The sequence below is a fragment of the Notamacropus eugenii genome, chromosome 6, assembly GCF_028372415.1.
Source record: "Notamacropus eugenii isolate mMacEug1 chromosome 6, mMacEug1.pri_v2, whole genome shotgun sequence".
NCBI lineage: Eukaryota > Metazoa > Chordata > Mammalia > Diprotodontia > Macropodidae > Notamacropus > Notamacropus eugenii.
In genome coordinates this window covers 149,575,846-149,590,980 of record NC_092877.1, presented here as the reverse complement: position 1 = coordinate 149,590,980, position 15,135 = coordinate 149,575,846, and the positions used below count along the sequence as shown (strand labels likewise).

At 41.4% G+C, this 15,135-nt stretch overlaps 1 long non-coding RNA gene across 1 annotated transcript in view; it reads right to left on the bottom strand.

Annotated features, from left to right (window-relative positions):
- Positions 1-15,135, bottom strand: part of LOC140511946 (uncharacterized) — a 168,842-nt gene that overhangs the window by 143,014 nt on the left and 10,693 nt on the right. The gene's annotated exons all lie outside the window — the stretch shown is intronic.

Genomic DNA, 15,135 nt, shown 5'->3' with positions numbered 1-15,135 from the left:
ATAAATTAATGAATTAACTCCAGGCCCCAAAATAGCACCAAGATTTGAGTTTGCCTGAATCCCAGCTGTTTGTTGCTTCCTAACTCTGTTAAACCATCCCTATACATCTGTACTTTGTCCCACGTGCAAGTTGTTGTTAAGGGAAGCTTTTCTTGATTGTGGTTGTCCTGCTGTGCAGCAAAAAAAAAAAAAATACTTTGATGTATATTTCTGTAATCATTCAAGGCTTGGTGTTTGTCCTGGATAAACTGAGTGCTGAGCTTCTGGTGGATATGTCTTTTGTTTCTCTAGGCTGGGTTATCAGGAGATATCTTAAACTTTGAAATGAATCCCTGAAATGAAAGCCTAAACCAATTTAAATACATATTGAAGAGGAAGGGGAATCCCTTTAAAGACAATGTTGAAGATGACACTTAGTTCTATGCCAGTATTGGAAACGGTGCAAAGTTTGGATGCAGATGTGCCTCACACAACCACACTTGACTAGTTATCTTTCTTTCAAAGGGTCATGGAAAAATGTTCTTGATCTAGGCCTCAGTTATGTGAAACCACATGATAGAGAAACCTTATAGCCTTAACCTTACATAAAAAGTCAGAGATTATATGGGGGGGAAAAAAGGATGGTTGGCCTTAACTTAGGAATCATTTGGCCTCAGAAACTGACACTACACTTTTAAGAGCATAAGGTTTTAAAACAGAAAGAAAAAAAGGAAGCTGTCCAAGAAAGAAACTTTTTTTTGGTACTACCTTGACTGACAGGGGTGGCATATCTAGGTTATGTCAGGTTTTTGCCCTGAAGAAACCTTAGGGATTGTTTTCTTTTCAGAATCACGTATAAAAAGCATACATTATCCATACCAACTAAAGATATATGGGGTCTCATATGAGTCTTGTATATGTAAATTAATCAGCTTTCCTATAATCTTACTCAAGTGCATTCTATTTCAGGCAGCCTAAGAACCATGCTTACCACTCCATGACAACTGAGATGGGGGGGACCAACATCTTGGCAAATGAGAAAAACAATACAACTTTCAACATGGTAGAAGAAGGAGCAATATTGAACATAACACCACTAAAGAAATCCAAGAAAGAAATAAATACCCAAGTTTGTTTTCCAAGACCTCCCTCTGTAAACAGGTTCTTTTCAGTTGCACAATGAAGGTGACCGTTCAAGTTGGCCCATCACATGGTAGAAGGAATGCCAAAGAGATATGATTACCTTGAAAGTGACACCTTTCATCTCTGTTGGGTCAGGAGGACACAAGGGCATGAGGACAACCTAAAAGGCCTAGATAAACAATATTGGGTCAACAGGAAAATGTCCCTAGCATTTTATGGAAGAGAAAGTCCCTCTATAAGAAAGAATTTCCCAAGGCATACTGGGAGATAGCAATAAAAGGCTTCTTTGTTTGTTATGTACCACAAGATGATATATTTGGAGTCAGGATCTGGTTCAAATCCCAGGGCTGCTCCTTCCCTTCAGCGCAGTCCTAGACAAGTAAGTCACTTGACTTCTGAGTCATGTTTTCCTCCTTTGTAAACTGAAGGGGTTACACCTGATGACCTCTAAGGCCATTCCAGTTTTAAATATATGATGATATGAAGTGCCCAGGTACCATGAAGGATAGTAGATGGGTTCAGGACCAAGAGTGCCAAGACATTTTTTCCAAGATTCATTTGCAAGTCTGCAAACAATAGTGACCTTCTCTGTAAAGTGGAATGCCAAACCTCCATGGATAAATCACACAAGAGCAGAAGGGATGGAAATGAGGATGGGCTGCAGAATCACAGAATTTAAGACCTGGGAGAGACCTCAGCAGCTATGTGGTCCAACTCAAGCCTGAAAGGAATTCCACTATGGCATATACCCAACAAGTGATTATCCAGTGTTTACTTGAAGACCTCCAAAGAGGGAATCCTCACACCTTCTGAGGTGACCCATTTCATATCTGGACAGCTCCAGTTGTTAGGAACTTTTTCCTGATATTAAGCCAAAATGAGTCTCTTTTACAACTTCTGCTTCTTGCAGATTCTACCCTCTGGGGCCAAACTGAACAAGCTCAATCCCTCCCCTAAATGACAGCCCTTCAAATGATGAAAAAACATGAAGACAGCTAGCATCCCTCCCACACACCAGTTGTCTTTTCTCTAGGATAAATACTACCAATTCTTTCAACCAATCTTCACAAGTCAAGCACTCAAGGCCCTCTACCATGCAGATTGCTCCCCTCTGGATAATTTCTAGTTTATCAATGTCCTTTTTTAAGTGACACTGCCCCAAACTGAATATAGTGCTCAAAATGAAGTTGGTAGGGCTGCCATTTCCCTTTTCTTGGAAGCTATGGCTCTTTTAACCTAAGACAAGTTTGGCTCTTTTTGGCTACCACAACACACTGTCAACTTATATTGAGCTTGCAGTTCACTATAACTTACAGATCTCCTGCAAATACTTGTTAAGTTGCAAGTCTTTACATTTAATTCCTATTAAATTTTATCCTATTAGGTTTAACCTAGTACTGTAACTTGTTAAGATCATTTTGGATCCTGACTGTCATATACTATATTGTTTATGCCTCCCAGCTTTTCTGTCATCTCAAAATTTGATGAGAATGCCATCTGTTCCTTTATCTAAATCATCATCTAAAAGTTTAAACAGCACGATGTCAAGCACAGATCCTTATTCTAGTGGAGTACTACTACCTTATAGTACTCCACTACAGTCTTCCTGCCCACTTTGACACTGTACTACTAACAACTATTAACAACTACTCTGAGTCCAGTCATTCAACCAATTGTGAATTCATTTAATTATACTGTCATCTAATCCTTATCTCTCCATCTTTTCCACAAGAATAGTCTGAGATACTTTATCAAAAGTTTTGCTAAAATCTAGGCAAGCTTTATCCATGGCATTCACTCATCTACTGGTTTAGTAAGTCATATCCAAAAAAAAAAAAAAAAAAGGCAATGGGGTTACTCTGGCATGACAAGTTCTTGTGGCTCTTTGTAATCACCACTTCCTGTTGTAGATCTTTGCCAACTAATTCTTTCATGATTTGTTCTAGTTTTCCCAGGAATCAAAGTCAAGTTCACTGGCCTCTACTATGTAGACTGCTCTCTTCTCTTTTGAGATAACACTCGCCCTATTCTAATCATGCAATACCCCTCCTTTTTCCCATGATCCTTCAGATCTGTATTACCTAGCACCAGAGGAATCACATCTTCGTTCTTTTAAGATTCAAGGATACAATTGGTCTGGGCTGGCGACTTGAATTCTTCTAGAGCAGTTAGGTATTCTTTCACTGTTTCCGTCTTTATCTTGGGCATCAATTCCCTGTTGGTCATTTTTATTCTATTTCCAGTGTTTTCTCCTTTGCAGAGAAAACAGAAAGAAAATAAACTTTAAGCAGCTGTGCCTTTTCTCGTCCTCAGTAATCACTGCCCTATCCACACCACCTCGAGCAAAGATTTTATACTTTCTTTGCTTCTTCTTTTGCTCCCCAAATAGCCCTTCAAATAATGATGGCAGCTCTCATGTCCTACCCTCCCCCAAAGCATTCCCTTCTCCAGGCTAAACAGTCCTAGTCCTTCCAACCAGTCTTTACACAGCACATCCTGAAGGCCTTTATCATCCTGGTCACCCTCTAGTTATACATTTCTTGTGAAGCTTACATTTCAAGAGAATATATTTGTACTAATAGAGACATTTTAGTAACCTCAGATTTTGCATTTATTTTATATATGTTCAAACCTAGAAGTGTAAGATGATGCATTTAAGGTAATACTAAACTGTATTCTCTCTAATTCTTGTTTATGGAGGGATAAAGGACCCAGGAGGACATCTTAGTGCTGACAAATCCAAAATAATAAATATTAGGCCATGTATCAAACACATCTCTTAGGTGTGGCAATTTTCCATTTAAAAATAGGCTGTCTTCTACTTTTCTTCAAAATGTCCATGAATCCATTTTATTCGTGGGCTATTCTATATTCTTAGACTTTTGAGACCAGGGATTTTTAACCCATGGATAGATTTCAGGAGAGTCATGAACTGTGCCTGGACAGATCCACTTCATGGAGGTGAGTATTCCTTCCAATTCATCCCTGCCTTCTTAATTCATGCCTTCTCATGCATTGTGCCTCTTGTTTATGCCCATTTATAAATCCTTCATAGGAGCTCATCCATTGTACCAGAGGTCTTAAATGATTACCAGTGCACCACTGGGGCTATCTATTTGTTAGCCCTATCTTGCTATATGGCCTCCTCAGATCATGGATCTCTTGGGGACTTGGTGTGGAGAAAAGAATATAGAATTTGCAGTCAGAGGCCCTGGATTCAAATCCTGCCTCAGCCACACCACCTATACAACTTTGGCCAAGTGTCTCCATTCTCAGTTTCCTCTTCTATAAAATGAGAGCATTGTGCTAAGTGACCTCTTAGGTACCTTTCAGCTCTAAATCAATGATACACTGCTTCTATGAATTATATCTCTCAATTACAACCAAAGGAAAGAGAAAAAGAACCACTGAATGCCGTCTTAATAAATGTCCCCTGCTTGCCCACCTCTGTGCTTTGTCTGCGGTATTTGCTATACTCGAAATGTCCCCTCCTGCCCCTAGTCTATGGTATCTCCTCCATGAAGGCTACCTTGATGATTCCCAGCGCCCCCACCCTCCTCCCCAGTGGTACTCCACATAACATTTTGCACTTCACTTGAACACATACCTTACAGTTATCTGGGCATATTTCACAGCCTCCTCTTAGACTGCACTCTATAGGGGCAGGAGCTGCATCTTATTTAATTTAATCTTTATATCTCCTCCAGCCCTTAGCCTACTGCTCTGTACCCAAGGTATTCAATAAATGTTTGCTCAACGTTAAACATGTTGTTGAGTAAATGAAAATCTGATCCCATATAACAGTGGGCATAAAAACCATCAACATACTGGGCAGCTCTAGAAAGGTTACTGCAAACAAAGTAGGAAATCTGATCCAACCTCAGGGGAAAAAAAAAACTATGGCATGTCTATACCTATATACAGTTCGGGTTAAAAAAAGATAAGAGTTGGAGACTGTCCAGAAATGCAACTAAAATAGCCTGAGCCAGAATTCTCAATTGGATAGGCCCCTATTATAAGCCAGTATAGTATAGTTTACATTTTTGTTTTCTTGTGTCTTATTAATAATATATTATCCAGTTCCACTGTCTTATCATTTCTACCACATAAGGGAGAAGAGAATGTGTTTGTCCTCAGCAAAACTGATCTAAACAACATCAGCTCAGAAATCACTAGTGGGCCAAGTCATCAACTCTTATTGGTGAATTAGGATCTGGAGTCAGACTCCTAGGAGACATAAATTATGTCTGAGCTGGTCTATTCCTCCCTTATTAGTATTCAAGGATGGATGGGCATTTTTCCCCCTCTTACTCTCCCTTGCTTTTATCTCTGTAGTTGTATCATTTGATTGCCAATGCATCTGAATTAAGCAGCTCTCTTTTAATTCAGTCCCCCGCCTCTTCGTGGGCATGAAATTCTCTCTCAATAACTATACGCTGAATGTGGCAAGTCAGGAGGGGTGTACTACCCCAACAAACCCAGCTTTCATTGACTTGTGCCCTCCATCTGTTCTCGGTTCCAGGGCAGTCCAGATTCTGAAATAATAAGATTCAGATAAGTAACCAGTAAGATAAGCCAGATTTGGATTTTCTTTTATACAAAACAAGTAGACACTTTACTCTTTCCTAAGAAGCATCAAGGAGTGGGACACTCAGAGTCTGAAGGAACAAACCACCAATTCAGTCCCACAAGGCTTCATTAAGCATTTACTCTGTGCCAGCTACCGGGCTAACACGTGCTTGAGAATGCAAAACCCAAAATAAACAGTCAAAAATGACCAAGTTTACATTCTAGTGTAAATAGGTTTCCACCTATAAGCACGCGCGCGCGCACACACACACACACACACAAATGTATATGTGGATAAGGAAATACAAAATATATACGAAGGAAATACAAATTAATTTGAGTGGCTCCTTAACTAAGGAATAACTGAACAAATCAGAGTATATGAAAGTAATGAACTTCTACTGTACAGTAAGAGATAACAACAGCAACGGCTGCAGCGAAACCTGAGAAGTCTTGATGAACTGATAGAGAAGGAAGTGAGAAGATCCAGGAGCACAAACTGTACCACAACAACACTGTAAAGACAAACAACTTCGAAAGACTGAAGATCTCTGAAGAACACAATGACCAACTACAGCTCCACATCAGCAATGGAGCAGGCTCCCCACCTCCTGAAAGAGAGATGACAGACTAAAGGCACAGAACATGGCCAACGCAAGGATCTGTTTTACTTTGTCATCATATTTGCTAACAAGGATTTTTTTTTTTTTTTTGCAATGGGGAAGGAGAAAAAATACATTTTTGTTTATTGAAAAAAATTAATTTTTAAAAACAACAAAGAAATTTGGGGGGAATCTTAGAAGTCTCAGGTCTTGTACAAAAAATTCATGTGTCATGAAGAATGGTTTTCTGACCACATTTTCAGAAGGAAAAAATATCTTTAATTTTAGAACTAGGGAATCATATCGATATAAAAATCACAGCTACTTCTTTAAACCTCAAAGGTCCTAATTGCTTCACTGCCTAAAGCTGAAATGAGATACTGCTCACAAATTGTGTGTGCATGCATTTATGTGCCCACATTGTACAGCAAATCTTGAAATTCAAATACCCTTACTCCAAAGTACATGATGGGAGAGAAGTAAAAAGGAAAAAGAGGGGAGAGAAATTCCCCAGTGTGCAGAAGGGATCAAAGAACATAGCTTACAGGAAAGTAGATTGTAGAGAGCTCTACCCCCTAACTTGAAATTCAGAAGGATCTTCTTTTACCTAAATGGTAAGATGTAGAGGGCATTCACAATCTAGCTAATATTCTCTCAGAGGGGCTTTTGTCCTATGCAGAATTCCTGTGTCCTCTCAGGGATCAGTGAGATTCCTAAGTAAGAAGAAGCCTAGACAAATAGCAAGCTGTCCCTTGAGGCCCTTCGTAGACTGAATAGATATTACAACTCGTGTGCCATGTAAGACTTATAGCATCAAGGCCATATCCAGCTGCTCCCTAGGCAGTAGTTCATCTCTGCAAACACAGGGTACAAGGTATTCTATTGCCTTCAAACACAAAGAGAAAAAGTTATGGATTCCTTTAACTTAAAGCAATCTTCTGAAGAGGGCAATCATTCCCTCTCTGCTAGTGTTTATCCAAGTCAGAACTTTCATGGGGAAATAAAAAGTAGTGACACCCATTCTCCTAAGAGCCTGTCACAGACACTTCCCAACACTATTTCCAATGGACCTGCTGAAGGACCACATATCTACTTTCCAAGGGTCAGACCAGCTCAGTTTGGAGAGGCTCATTGTCAGATTGGTAGATAATTTTGTTGATCATAGTGACTCTCAAAGACCACATGCCAAGTTGGGGTACAGTTGGGACCTATGTCAGTGGGGGTATATCCAAACCAGTGGAACCATGGGTTCTTAGGAGTACTGGAGTAAGAAGTATTTCTAATACTACTGACTGGCCCTAAAAATGGCTTTTTCCAGATATGATCTGGACTTGCAGTATCAATAACAGGGCACCTTTTTGTTCTAAACTAAACACTCTAGTCCTTATGCATGGAAAAGATGCTACTGACCTTCTACTAAAAGCACATGTCCTTTGGAGTCTATTTTCCCAATGTGGTGATAAATTCCTGTGCGCGCGCGCGCACACACACACACACACACACACACACACACACACACACACACCTGCATTCCCCTGCCTCATCCTCTTAGTGAGTAATGACATGCACACGTGAGACAGATGACTGAGGTTAGATCTGCTGTCTATGGTCACTAAACATCAGGAAACCACAACCGTGCTCTCATTCACACTATGCTCTCACCGACTTTTGCCTGGACTGCTCCCGTAGACTCCAAGCTGTTCTCTAGCCTCTCCCCACCCTAATGTATCCTCCGCACATCTACTAAAGTGATTTTCCCAAAGCTCAAGTCTAAGCAGGTAACACCACCCCCATTCAATAAACTCCAGTGGCTCCCTACTATCTCTAGGATCAAATAAAAACTGCTCTGTACAGCATTTCTTCACACTTTTACCCCATCTTACACATTATCCCCCATTACGCGTTCTGCAATTCAGTCATACCAGCCTACTTTGCTGTTCCTTACTTAGCACTCTGCCTCCCCCCAGCACGTTTTTGTATTGAGTGTCCCTCATGGCTGAAATGCTGTCTCTCTTTGCCTCTGCCTTTTAAAACCTTTAGTTTCAAGTCTCAGCTCAAATACAATCTTCCACATGCAGGCTTTCCTGATCATCCTAGCAGCTACCAGCCTCTTTTCCAGAATGTAAGCTCCTTACGACAGGGAAGGAGGTTTTTGTTTTTAATTTGTATTCTCCAGTGACTGGCACCCAATATGTATTTAATAAATGCTTGTTGATGTGTTCAGACTCATTTTGTTTTTTATTAAGGTGTAGACTACTAAGTAGATTCAGAAAAACTTAGACAATAAAAATAAAAGGAACCTTAGCGTAACTCTGGTCCAACCCTCTGTTATACAGATGAGGAAACTAGGACATAGAGACCCAAAGTGATTTACTGAAGGTCTCAGCAGCGAGGTGGTGGAAGCACCAGACCTGGAGTCAGGATGACCCGAATTGAAATCTAGACTCATTCACTTACTAGCTGTGTGACCCTGGACAAGTCACTTGACTCTGTCTGCCTCAGGAAGTGCTCAGTAAAAATGAGCTAGAGATTGGCACACCACTCTGGTATCTTTGCCAAAAAAAGACAAAACAAAACAAAATGGAGCCATGAAGAGTTGGACACAACTGAATGACAACAAAAAAGCTAGGTCTAGAATCCAAGTCTCTTCAGTTCTAAACTGATAATCCATTCACTACATTCTGCAGCCTTTTAATAATCCTTTTTAACTTCCACACAGGCAAAACTTGTTTGAGCAGGGGGCGGAGCCAAGATGGCGGAGTAGAAAGACGCACATACACATAGCTCTGAACCCACAACCCATAGAATGGCTACAGGGAAGTAACTCACGGCGAATTCCGCACCCAGAGGCCACGGAACATTGGAGCGAGGGAGATTTCTGTTCCAGAGAGACCTGCAAACCTCTCGCGGGGGGTCCTTCGCGCCGCGGACTGGGCGCCGGGACTGGGAGCTGAGTGCAGCCCTGCCGCGGCCGCGGCACCGAGAGGAAAAGATCCGAGCAGGCTTCACAGACAGGATCTCCAGCGGCCACGCGGGTCCCTCCACCCACAGAGGGATCTGCAAACCTCTCGCAAAAGGTCCGTCGCGCTGCAGACACAAAGCCCAGCCCAGACCTGCTGCGGCCACGGCTGCGGCACCGAGAGAAACAGATCCGAGCAGGCTTCAGGGACGGGATCTCCAGCGGTCGCACAAGTCCCTCCACCCACAGGTGACAGGGGTGGGTGAGAGAGTCTCTTTGGCGGGTCGAGAGGGGAGTGGGGTGCCCCCATAATTCAGGCCCCCCCCCGGGAGGTAGAAGCTGAGAGGCGGCTGCAGACAGGGGCTCCCCAAGCGGGCGGGAGCTTGAATCCATTGCGGAAGGTCGGCACATAAACCCCCTGAGGGAACTGAGCCTGAGAGGTGGCCCTGCCCCGATCTCAGCACCAGATCATAATCTCATACTGAATAGCAGCCCTGCCCCCGCCAAAAGCCCTGAGGTTGGAAGCAGCATTTGAATCTCAGACCACAAACACGGGCTGGGAGGATCAGGAGGTGAGGTGGGTGTGAGGAAAATATTCAGAGGTCAAGTCACTGGCTGGGAAAATGCCCAGAAAAGGGAAAAGAAATAAGACTATAGAAGGTTACTTTCTTGGCGAACAGGCATTTCCTCCCTTCCTTTCTGATGAGGAAGAACAATGTTTACCATCAGGCAAAGACACAGAAATCAAGGCTTCTGTGTCCCAGCCCACCCAATGGGCTCAGGCCATGGAAGAGCTCAAAAAGAATTTTGAAAATCAAGTTAGAGAGGTGGAGGAAAAGCTGGGAAGAGAAATGAGAGACATGAAGTCAAAGCATGAACAGCAGATCAGCTCCCTGCTAAGGGAGACCCAAAAAAATGTTGAAGAAATTAACACCTTGAAAACTAGCCTAACTCAATTGGCAAAAGAGGTTCAAAAAGCCAATGAGGAGAAGAATGCTTTCAAAAGCAGAATTAGCCAAATGGAAAAGGAGATTCAAAAGCTCACTGAAGAAAATAGTTCTTTCAAAATTAGAATGGCACAGATGGAGGCTAATGACTTTATGCAAAACCAAGAAATCACAGAACAAAGAGAGAAGAATGGAAAAATGGAAAATAATGTGAAATATCTCATTGGAAAAACAACAGACCTGGAAAACAGATCCAGGAGAGACAATTTAAAAATTATGGGACTACCTGAAAGCCATGATCAAAAGAAGAGCCTAGACATCATCTTTCATGAAATTATCAAGGAAAACTGCCCTGAGATTCTAGAACCAGAGGGCAAAATAAATATCCAAGGAATCCACAGAACACCGCCTGAAAGAGATCCAAAAAGAGAAACTCCTAGGAACATTGTGACCAAATTCCAGAGTTCCCAGGTCAAGGAGAAAATACTGCAGGCAGCTAGAAAGAAACAATTCAAGTATTGTGGAAATACAATCAGGATAACACAAGATCTAGCAGCCTCTACATTAAGGGATCGAAGGGCATGGAACAGTATATTCCAGAAGTCAAAGGAACTAGGACTAAAACCAAGAATCACCTACCCAGCAAAACTGAGTATAATACTTCAGGGGAAAAATTGGTCTTTCAATGAAATAGAGGATTTTCAAGTATTCTTGATGAAAAGACCAGAGCTGAAAAGAAAATTTGACTTTCAAACACAAGAATGAAGAGAACCATGAAAAGGTGAACAGCAAAGTGAAGTCATAAGGGACTTACTAAAGCTGAACTGTTTACATTCCTACATGGAAAGACAATATTTGTAACTCTTGAAACATTTCAGTATCTGGGTACTGGGTGGGATTACACATGCACACACGCTCACATACACAGAGACAGAGTGCACAGAGTGAATGGAATAGGATGGGATCATATCTTTAAAACAAAATGAAATCAAGCAGTGAGAGAGAAATATATTGGGAAGAGAAAGGGAGAAATTGAATGGGGCAAATTATCTCTCATAAAAGAGGCAATCAAAAGACTCATTAGTGGAGGGATAAAGAGGGGAGGTGAGAGAAAAACATGAAGTCTACTCTCATTACATTCCACTAAAGAAAAGAATAAAGTGCACACTCATTTTGGTAGGAAAACCTATCTCACAATACAGGAAAGTGGGGGATAAGGGGACAAGCAGAGTGGGGGGGATGATAGAAGGGAGGGCATGAGGAGGAGAGTGCAATTCGAGGTCGACACTCATGGGGAGGGATAGGATCAAAAGAGAATAGAAGTAATGGGGGACAGGATAGGTTGGAGGGAAATATAGTTAGTCCTATACAGCACAACTATTATGGAAGTCATTTGCAAAACTACACAGATTTGGCCTATATTGAATTGCTTGCCTTCCAAAGGGAAGGGGTGGAGAGGGAGGGAGGTAAAGAAGGTGGAACTCAAAGTGTTAGGATCAACTGTCGAGTAATGTTCTTGCCACTAGGAAATAAGAAAAACAGGTAAAGGGGTATAGAAAGCTATCTGCCCCTACAGGACAAAAGAGAAGATGGAGACAAGGGCAGAGAGGGATGATAGAAGAGAGAGCAGATTGGTCATAGGGGCAATTAGAATGCTTGGTGTTTGGGGGGGGAGGGGATAAAAGGGGAGAAAATTTGTAACCCAAAATTTTGTGAAAATGAATGTTAAAAGTTAAATAAATAAATTTAATTAAAAAAAAAAAAAAAAAAACTTGTTTGAGCAAAGGCTAGAACTACCTTACCAAATTACCCATTTGAAGCCTCAAAGATATGTCACATATGCTTTTAGGTCACACTCATAGGATATATATGTTGATGGCCTCATCAAAGCCACACTACTGCCTTCATGAAATTTTCTCTGATTTTTCCAGCTAGAAATGGAGTTCTAATTTGATCTCAGAACACTTCATACTTGTTATGTACTTCTTATACACTTATTATGGTCAAATTGTATTATATTTACCAGTGTATACCCAATAAGACTATAAGCTTCCTTGTCTCACTGCATGCTCTTGAGAACAGGAAGCTAATGTTACATACTTTTATATCCCTAACAATGCTTTGGACACAGCATATATGTTAGAGGAAGATGCAGTACCAGCACTTAGTTCTTAGACCAGGTTAGATGTTAGAATGAAATGAGGAGCTCAGTTAACAAAAAGAGGTTTACTTTGCCCCAACACATCAAGGATATGTGAGGAGTACACAATGGCACTGGCCTCAGCCTCCCTCACCTCCATATGGAAATGAATCTGGTTATCAGGACAAGATATGGACATGGTGAGCTTTACAACTCACAGACTCTACATGATTGGAACTTTTTATGTCCTTTTTGACCAGGGAAGGGAAGATGGGGCAATCAGGTCCTAGGGAACAACCTTGTCTCCTATTAGGGAAAGTTAATCCTTGTTTCAAAGAGATAAGAAGAGCCTGGACCTACCCCAGGTTGTGGTGGGGGAAGGAGAGTGAGACTAAGTCAGCAAAACAGTGGCCAATGGGATTCTAGAACCACTGCACAGGAGGGAGAGGGAAATGCTGATAGATATTAGTCCTATCTCAAGGAGCTTAATAAATGATTGTTGAATAAATGAATGAATATGAATGACCAGGTTAGAGAAAGCCAAACTTGCTATGTTTTAAACTTTCGGTTTTAATTTGTTTCTGTTTTTAAAGAAGCTCAACAGTGTTTATGTAGCTCCAACAAAATCATGTCATTTCAATTCAACTTGATAAACATGCTAGGCTTGATGTGTTGGCTGAATGGCATCATGCTAGATGTTGGGGAGCGGCGAAAGTTTAAATAAGAAAGTCTCTGTCCTCATGGAGCTTACAGTGTAGTCAGGAGTTAAACATAGAGTTGTTGTTTAGTCACTTTCAGTCATATCCAAATCTTTGTGACTCTATTTTTGAGTTTTCTTGGCAAAGATACTGAGAAGGAAACTGAGTCAAATGGGTTTAAGTGACTTACCCAGGGTCACACAGCTAGTAAGTGTCTGAGGCCAGATTTGAATTCAGATTTTCCTGACTCTAGGCCCAGCACCCTACCCACTGTGTCTATTCAGGCTACTTAGAAAAACCATAAAATTAGTTTTCTCCTTATGCACCCAAACTCTGGTACTGCAAACAAAAAGAGAAAGTAGTCCTTTATTGCCAACCAGGTTTATCTAGCTAAAGGTGCTATTAATTTGGGGTAAGTGGATGTCAGTTTAGAATTCACTGACTCCCACAGGCAGCTGGATATCAGAATTCTAATTGGCAGGTGAATGAAGAATGATGGTTAACCCATGGCTGCTATTAAAAGCATACTTCCTAGTCGATATTAGCTACTTTTAAGGGATACCTCAAAAATTCTTCCTTGACAAAAGCTCAAAATGATGATTTCATCATCTCTGATTTCATCAGCACAGGGAACTCCTGGTATGCAAACTCCCTCCACCAATACAACCATCAATGGCTCCACAAGGCGTTGCCCAGGGCCAGAGGTTACATGCCTTGCTTAGTCACACAACTCATAAATGTCAGAAGTGAAATTTGAACCTATTTCTTCCTGAATCTAAGACACTCTCCATTTTGCCATGCTGTCTTTTTTTCCTCTACTAGCTCTAAAATTATTTGTAACATATATATTAGGTATATAAAATATAGAACTATGCCCTCTCCTAGAAAAGCTTGTTTTCATCTGAAACAAAAGTCTTCTACATGGTTTGTGTTCCCTACAATAAAAAATTCTGCATCTCCACAATGACAGAAGTCACCTTTTTTTGGCAGGACCAAAATAGAAGTCTCAGCTAGAGCTGTCTGTCAGTGAAAGTTCTGACAGTCCACGGATGGATTTGGCTGGCGGGAGAGAGCTAGCAAACTATTCCTACTGGAGGAGGTCTGAAAGCACCTGACTTGCTAAGGACAAACAGGAGGGAGAGGAAAACATTCCCATACTGGGAAAACAACGTGCTCCCAAATACCAGACCCAACAGAAGGAGGCCAAGGGATTATTTATAGGAAGGAAAGAAAAGGCCAGGTAGATTATACTCCCAACAGTCATCAGAAGTGCTGTGGAATTCTACAAGAGTCATGATTGGTTGGAAGGAGCACTGACCTGAGAGGTTTCCATCTCTGAGTAGAACTAAGTACATAGGCTCCTATGCACAGGATTCTCTCACCCTCTAGTGGCAGGGGTCTTTATCTGGCTTGAATATATGTATCCCCGAGTCACTGTCCTTCACATGCAAAGATGATGCTACTGGCTTACCATCACAGTGCTGTCTTTCAACTATCCTGCAGACCAGCAATTCTCATTATGTGACCTGTTCATGCTTTGGGATGGTCTTCCAGGACCCACCCCCCTCCCCACAATCTGTATAATTAGTATATTTGGGAGGCAAAACAGCTTCTTGGATATGCTAATTACACACGAATATGCAAAACATCCAGAGTCTCTAGAGCCCTTTGGGTATAGAAAGGACACTACTGATGTGCATGTTCATGTCTTCTCTAGAGTCCTAACAGATGCTGGACCCTGAGATTCTCAGGGCCAATCCTCTGGAGGGTCCCAGGCTCAAGCCCAAATCATCTGCAGCCTCAGAGAGATGGAGAAAAGATCGTTTAACCATAGTGGAGGAGCATATAAATCCAGACTAAGAAAGACTCTTAAGATCATCTGTACATGATGTAAAAGGAGCCGTAAAGAGAAGAGTTTGGTATAGGATCTTGATTTCCTCCCATACCTTTATCTGTCTCAGAGACATTTCCATTTCTCCATAGTTTCTCAAACTTTTTTTAAAAAAGCTTTGCTAATACCTTTTCCAAAAACTATCAAAGTTACATCAAAGTTCATTTCCAGAGAGACCCTCCCCCACTCCCACTCCTAATTATCCCT